Here is a 7,913-nt window from a genome sequence, read left to right as displayed (position 1 = left end):
GTGTGTGTGTGTGTGTGTGTGTGTGTGTGTGTGTGTGTGTGTGTGTGTGTGTGTGTGTGTGTGTGTGTGTGTGTGTGTGTGTGTGTGTGTGTGATTTGTGTGTGTGTGTGTGTGTGTGTTATATTAAAGAAATGTCTTGAGTTTCACAATAAATAAATGATGACATGATTTTTATTTTTTTTTAATTGCTTGAATATTTTCTATATTTAATGTAATTGAATTATATAGAGTATTTTTTGATGTATTATTATTATTTTTTTTTTTTGCAGAAATTTACAATTGTTAAAAGTTGAGAAGTGACCCGTTGAGAATTGTTATTTTAGAATTGTGGATTTAACTTCAAATGTTACAAAATGTTTTAAATGACATCAGTAGTAACAATTAGTAACAATTCTAAAGGCTGATGAGGTCAAACTATCCCTTGACCATTTCAGTTTGCTTATAAGACATTACACTGAGAATTCCATTAAGTAAATAGAAGACATACTCGAGCATGTAAGCTTGTTTATCTTTTAGTTTGGTGTTTGATACACTTACAGTCCTTGTAGTACTTTTTTAATTTTTTTTTTTTTTTTTGCATTAAGGAGTTTTATTCTTGGTCAGCAAATAGTATACAAAGAGTAAATGTGAACATTTTTATTTATTATAACATTAAAGTTAATAAAGGTGGCTCTGCAAAGTTGTGTTAGCTCACATTTTATTTACATAAAATATGTATACATAAAGTAAGTAATTATAATATGATAGAACACAAACATTATTTTTACTCAGGTTACATGTTTGATTTTGCATTAACACCTATAGGTTATGGACTATTTATTATTTTGATCATTTTCTTTCAACAGGCTGTGCTGTAGATTGCAACAAAGTCCTGTTCTGTTTTATCAGTCTGTTTTTGACACTTCGATTAGACATGACTTTACAGCATGAACCTTTACAGACTGTTTATTTAAGACTTGCACAACTAGTACATACTGATCTAAAATACTAGGGTGGAAAACAAAACAACTTTACAGTTCGTTCATTCATTCATTCATTCATTCAGCTTAGTCCCATTATTCATCAGGGGTCACCACAGTCGAATGAACCACCAACTTATCCAGGATATGTTTTATACAGCAGATGCCCTTTCAGCTGCAACCCAGGACTTAGACACACCCATTCATTCTTACATTCACACACATACACTACGGTCAATTTAGTTTATTCAATTCACATTTACCGCATGTGGGGGAAACCGGAGCACCTCGAGGAAACCAGGGTGAACATGCAAACTCCACACAGAAATGCCAAATGGCCCAGCTGGGACAAGAAACTGTGATTTTTTTTTTTTTTGCTGTAAGGCAACCGTGGCACCTTTTACAGCATATTACAACTGTAAAATAATAATAATAATAATAATAATAATAATAATAATAATAATAATAATTTTCCCAGAGATGGGTTGTGGCTGGAATGAATGAATAATAATTTTAAACTGTTGCTGATGACACTTTTTACATTAGAATTGTGATGTTAGTACCATAACAAAAATAATATATTTGTTGTGTTTGTGGGCATTATCTTGTGCATTGGCTGCAGTGTCATGAAGATCCAAGACATAAAACTCCACTTTAAAGCTCAACATAGGATAACAAGTACATAACAACACTATTCTAAACAAAAATTTGGTTATTTAAAAACAGATGAAAAATTGTGGAACATTTCCTATTTGTGAAAACTACTAGTTGGCGATATTAAGTTGTTAAGAGACAAATATAGAATGAACACATTATTCACATTCACTTAACAAACCACATTTCAATTCAGTTTTTAGTTAATATCAAATGCTGGCATATTGAAACAGATTTCTTTCCCAGTGATGGGTTGCGGCTGGAAAGGCATGCACTGCGTAAAACATATGATGGATAAGTTGGCAGTACATTCCGCTGTGGCGACCCCACATTAATAAAGGGACTAAGCTGAAAAGAAAATGGATGAATGAATAAAACATATTTCCGGGAAACACTCAAGCCACCAAATTGCTCATGTCATGTAAATTTAGGTTGAAAATAGTGATGTAAACCAAGGACATAGATATGGCATGGATGGAGGGGAAGTGTGCCCACCAAAATCTACCAGTTGCTGAAATGTCCCTACCAATAATTTAATTGACTTCAAAATAAAATATTGCTCCATCAACCCTACATATACGTCCTCAAAGCCAGATTCAGATTCAGTAAAATCGTGTAAATTAACTTTGCAGCATGTACGTGGTTCATTAATGGTTATTTGTATTATTAAGTGTTTATATTATTGTTTATTCTATATTATTAAGTACATTTTTCATGTTTTTAAAAGCACAATGCATGCGCTCTAGGGATGCATGTCCCCAATGCCAAGAGCGAATCTACACCCTTGATGTAAAAGTATCCTTTATGCCCAAACCCTTTTTGGGGTCACCAAAGGAACAAACAAGAGACAAAGTGAGAGTAAATAAGAGGTTGAGAGACTGAGTATGAGCACCTCAACACCTGTTTCTCGTTAGGTCTCTGTCCCTGTGCCAAAATAAAAAAAAGCACAAAAAAAAACAACGTACTGCCATTTATGAATGGACAAAACATTAGCGAATTTCTAATTATTTACAAACACAGGCCTCTCCTCGTTACTCTCTCCCCACCCTCAGCATCATCTCAAGCTGAAAAAGCTATAGTTCCCCCCTCCAACCATCCATTTATCCATCCATCCATCCATACATCCATCCCAGCCTTGTGAAATCAAATGCCCTAATTTTATTTGGATTAGCAGAATATTTTGTTCACACAACACTTTCAAATACACATGAAAGCATTTAACTTTTTTTTTTCCCCCTAAACCTTCACACTCACGGCTCTCTCCCTCGCCCTTTAGATGACGCATATGTTTCCATATATCGCTGCATATTTGTTGGCAAGGACAGACTAGTTAAACAAAAGAGGAAAGCTTTTTTTAGGGAGGCGACTTAGGGCTCTGCTGGGGTTGAAAAAAATCTTGCGTGGCAATGTAGCGTAGGTTTGTCATCTTTACAATAAACACATCTACATCACAGCAGTGTAAACATGTGGTTGGGATTGGAAAGCAGGCAGAGAGACATTGATTTCAGTGTAAGCATTACGAGAGATCTTGGCCTTGCCTTGTGCCTCACAATCACTGGGGTAGAAATGTAAATAGCAAAATAAATGATGCGAAATGAAATCAAAGTAAACAAAGTAATTGTTCACATGCCTCCTCCCTCAACTGCAGAGCCCCTTTGTATACCTATATGTGCCAAAATAGTTTGCCTTACTTATAACAGAATGATAAGGGGGGTTATATAGTGAATTGAAATGAAAACATAAGCTTTGTTTCTGAATCTGGAAAACTGTTTTGCTGAGAACTGTGCAAAGACATTCCAGTGGGCACCTTGATTTAAAACATAGGCTCATTCTGAAAACGTACCCATATATACAATTCTAGAGATCACAAGGCTCATTGTGAAAATGTCTGGTGGCCAGTAAGTGCAAAACAACATCACAATATGTGAAACACTTTTACGAAGCTCAGAACACATTTACATTTTGAAAAACATTTTTACATATCATAAGACACAATAACATACAGGAAACGATTTTATCAAAGACGAAACAAATTTAAATATTAGAAGAAAAAAAAACAAGATGCAAAAAACTTTTACCATTCCCGAAATAAATTCACAATGACTGGAAGTGATGTAGATTGTATCACTTACCGGAAGTGATGCGAGGAAAAGTGTTGTTGTTGTTGGTGGTGAGCGTGGTAAATTCATGTTGTGAAGTACATGGCGTAAATAAAGTTTATGGTGACCGAACACTGACTGTGATCGAGGGTTGTTATGCCATGAGCTGTCTAACACGGTTTTGCTTTACGTGTGGTTGATGTTTGGAGTTTCTAACAGACGCAGAATATACGGAAACACCAGACATACTGCATCAATGTGTTCAATATTTTAACGAGGGACGGTTGTACGTTGTAATCGTGGACATGATGTCAAGTCTACACGGTGTAAACATCTAATTGAGGACTCTTAAAATGTAAACTGAACTAAGCCGGTGTCACGATTTGACTAGTGTCTGTGTTAACTGGTGATCCTTTGCAGATGTACAGTAAACTATCCATGTTTGCAGATTGGCAGATTCGTCACTTTTTCACAGCAACAAAACATGCCCATACAAATTAAATATTCTTATTACTTGGTGTCAGTGTCATTGTAAACATTATTGATTTTATTATTTGTGTGGCAGAACAGTAACCAAAATTAATGTAAAGAAATAATTAATTTACACATCATCAATGGGATTCGAACCCAAGTCAAAAGGTTCAGCACGAGTAAAATTCAACCTGAGGAGGAGGATTTTTAATATCAGGTGCTGGATTAGATTTCAGAGGATCCACATCCGGAGTGTTCCGACACCAATTAAACCCTGTTCTCACGCTGATATTTTCTTAGAATAGCTCTAAATGACAAAATGATATTTTATTGCAGTTGGTCAAACCATGATTTTTATAGTTGTAGACTTAACCTGTGCCTTTGTACTCGTGTTAATTTGTGTCTACAAATTCACAGACTAGCTGATATTTTCTAGTGCATGGTACATTCCCTTTCCGTAAAAAATCTGTCATTGTAAATTTGTTTCGTGACTGGTATGGTAACCGATCCATGTTCGGTCACCATAAACTTTATTTACGCCATGTACTTCACAATACAAATTTACCGCGCTCACCACCAACGACAGCAACACTTTTCCCGGCATCACTTTCAGTGTGTGGTACATTCTACATCAACTGCGGTCATTGTAAATCAATGTAAATTTGTTTCAGGACTGGTAAAAGTGTTTTGCGTCTTGTTATTATTATTTTTTTTTCTGAAATGTAAATTTGTTTCGTCTGTGGTAAAATCGTTCGTCTTAGTGATAGGTAAAAATGTTTTTCAAAATGTAAATTTGTCTTGAGCTTTGTAAAAGTGTTTAACACTTTGTGATGTTGTTTTGCACTTCCTGACCACCGTAACATACCCCTATTTTTGGAGATCGCAAATTATGTAGCCAGAGGTACATATGGCAGCATTTTGTCTTTAAAATGAATGCTACCAGGCGGGATGACGCTGTTCTTTTTCACGCTTACAAGCTGACCACTTATCGCCATATGGACAGCTTTTCAGCTGTTACCAGTTTGTCCAGTGCCTCACCACGTATAGGCGTACTTTAAATACAGAGTGAAGTTGACCGTGACAATGCGGTTTGAGTCCAGTGAAGAACAGTTTCAGAAAGCGAGTGAAACAAACCAAAAACCCCCCCCCCCCAAAAAAAAAAAACAAGTAAATAACAGGGTGAGAATGTGGTAAAATTTTAAAATGTGATAATAATCAGGTGAGAGCTTTTCTTTTTTGGATTGCTTTTGAAAACACTGAGGTTGGATTTAGGGAAGTAAGTGCGTGGGTCGGTGGGTGCTTTTGAAAACACTTTCAGTTGGGTTTAGGGAAGGAGGAGGGTGGGCCTAGTCAATCGGTCAGTCAGTCAGTCGACAGTGGCCTCTGGCAGATTTGCGAATATAAAAACTTATAGCTCCTGGGAAGTATTCAAGACTGGTTCTTCAAGACGAAAATATTGAGTTGAGAAAAGTCTGGTTATTTATAGTGAGTTAAGGATCGTCTGATAGGATAATTCAGTATTTCTCAACTGGTGGGTCACGACCCAAAAGTGGGTCATAGGAACATTTTCAGTGGGTCACGGAGTGTGTGGTCAAAAAAACAACAATAGTTTAATTGAACTTATTTTGCTTATACTGGACTTTTATTTTGAAACGCATGTGTGAAAACCCTACCATTTGACATGTGAAATTTCATCTAATTATAGCAACAAATGTGTCGTAGCGCAAGTACGACCCCGAATATGTAAAGCTTGGATTCACATATTTTGACGACAAAAAAGACTTAAAGCCTCAGTTTTTCATATGTTGTGAGGTGCTCTCACAAGAGATTATGAAACCATGACAACATGTTTTATTAACAGTTCAGTTTAGTTCATGGTAACTGAACCTTTCCTTACCCTAACCACTGTTAACAGTATTTTGTCATTTTTACTTAGTAATATTTCTATAATTTGATACATTTTGTTAAATGACAGCAATAAAATGTTGTTTATTTGTAAGTCTTGGTGATTTTCTTATGATTTATCCGTCACTACTTGTGTATGTTAACAAATAAATACTAATTTATTATAATTCCTAAAATTGTATTATAGTTCCTAAAAATTTGGGCGGCGGCTTGATGACCATGTAAAAATGTGGGTTGTATGGCCAAACCAGTTGAGAATCGTATTTGATAATGTGGGACAACAAAAAAATGTTTGAAAGAAAAAAAATCTAAAAAACATTTTTAACACTTTGATACATATTTTGTTACTTGAATAGATCACAAACATAATTTGACAACAATTGGAAACATTGTCTTATTTATGACAGGTTTATGTCCTTAACATTAATCTAGTCAGAATCCTATGTTACTGACCTTGTCAAGTTGTCATCCAATTTTGATGAGAGCTTCTTGATTGAAGAGTGCCCTGCCCACCCTCTATGGAACACCCCAATGAAGTCATGTGATTTTACTCACATGAAGTCCATGCTAACACACAGAAGCTTAGGTGTCCCAGATTATCCAATGTCCCAGATTACCCAAATTCACCCTATATATATATATATATATATATATATATATATATATATATATATATATATATATATATATATATATATATATATATATATATATATATATATATATAGTATTTTTTATTTTATTTTTATTTTTTTACCAACAACACACAAGCCTTTTCTAAAAAAAGATCTCTGAAATTATGATTGCGAACTTCGTGGCAGAATTCACACAATTATTTTTACTTTTTATTTATAGTTAACTTACTTTAAATGGTAGCTATATTTCCTCAGTAATTGGCTCATTTCTTTTCTCATTCTACATAGCACAGTATGTTTATTTATTTATTTATTTGTTTATTGGATGAACACATTTGAATCTATTTGCATTATTATCCAATTTTTATTTAAAAAGTTCTCAACATTACACTCAAAATTCAAACAATTATTTTGTTAGCCTAATTGGTGTCCAGTGTGTGTGGCTTAATTGTAACACCCTGTTACAACCAACCCCGCTGTGTCATGTTTTCCTCAAAACTGGCTAGCAGTTTTGCTTTTATGCTGCAGAAATGGTTTCTCCTGTGTTTCTTATCCAAATTTCGCCAAACTGTTTCAATAATTGGCAGGAAGACGTCTGCCGACACTGTGGTAAAAACCTTGGAAGCATGCTATGGTTAACCCTGAGCAAATACCATAAAACGGCATGTTACATTTAACCCTGTGTTACTTTGTGCCCGGCGCTCCCCTACCTTAAAATAAAGTGACTGAAAAAATCATGAAAAAAAACCATTTGAACCAATCCACAAACAAAAGCTACTACCAAGCCTCAGCCAGGTCAGAAAAAGTAACTCAAAAGTTAATCAAAAGTAACGCAAGGCATTACTTATCGTTAAAGTAATGCTTCTTTTTTGGGGTGTAACTTAATATTTTAATGCATTACTTTCTAAAGTAACTTTCCCTAACTGCATACTAAACTCCTAGAGCCCTCAAAGAAAACACTATAGTGGTTGTGTCCAAAAGAGACGGATTAAAACACCAGATGTAAATGGAATATATCTTGTTTTTTTTTTCTTTTTACAAATTTAAGTAGACTGTACATAAAACATAAAGTTGTCCCCACAAAAAATGCAAGAATGTGTATATGTGATCCGATCAACCAAAGCACATGCATATACCAGGTATAAACAGGGCCATCAGCTTGAATATCTTCACCGTTGGCTGGTGAGGTA

General features: G+C 35.0%; 1 long non-coding RNA gene across 1 annotated transcript; it reads right to left on the bottom strand.

Annotated features, from left to right (window-relative positions):
* Positions 1-3,017: 3,017 nt before the first annotated feature.
* LOC141375525 (uncharacterized) lies at positions 3,018-6,261 on the bottom strand. The gene is made up of 3 exons (XR_012383934.1): positions 4,688-6,261; positions 3,965-4,403; positions 3,018-3,924 (listed from the first exon to the last, which is right to left on the bottom strand). It is a non-coding gene; the product is annotated as an uncharacterized lncRNA (long non-coding RNA).
* Positions 6,262-7,913: the final 1,652 nt, after the last annotated feature.

The sequence above is a fragment of the Danio rerio genome, chromosome 8 (genome assembly GCF_049306965.1).
Source record: "Danio rerio strain Tuebingen ecotype United States chromosome 8, GRCz12tu, whole genome shotgun sequence".
Classification (NCBI taxonomy): Eukaryota; Metazoa; Chordata; class Actinopteri; order Cypriniformes; family Danionidae; genus Danio; species Danio rerio.
The sequence above is the reverse complement of the archived record's forward strand: the minus strand, read 5'-3'. Positions and strand labels throughout refer to the sequence as shown.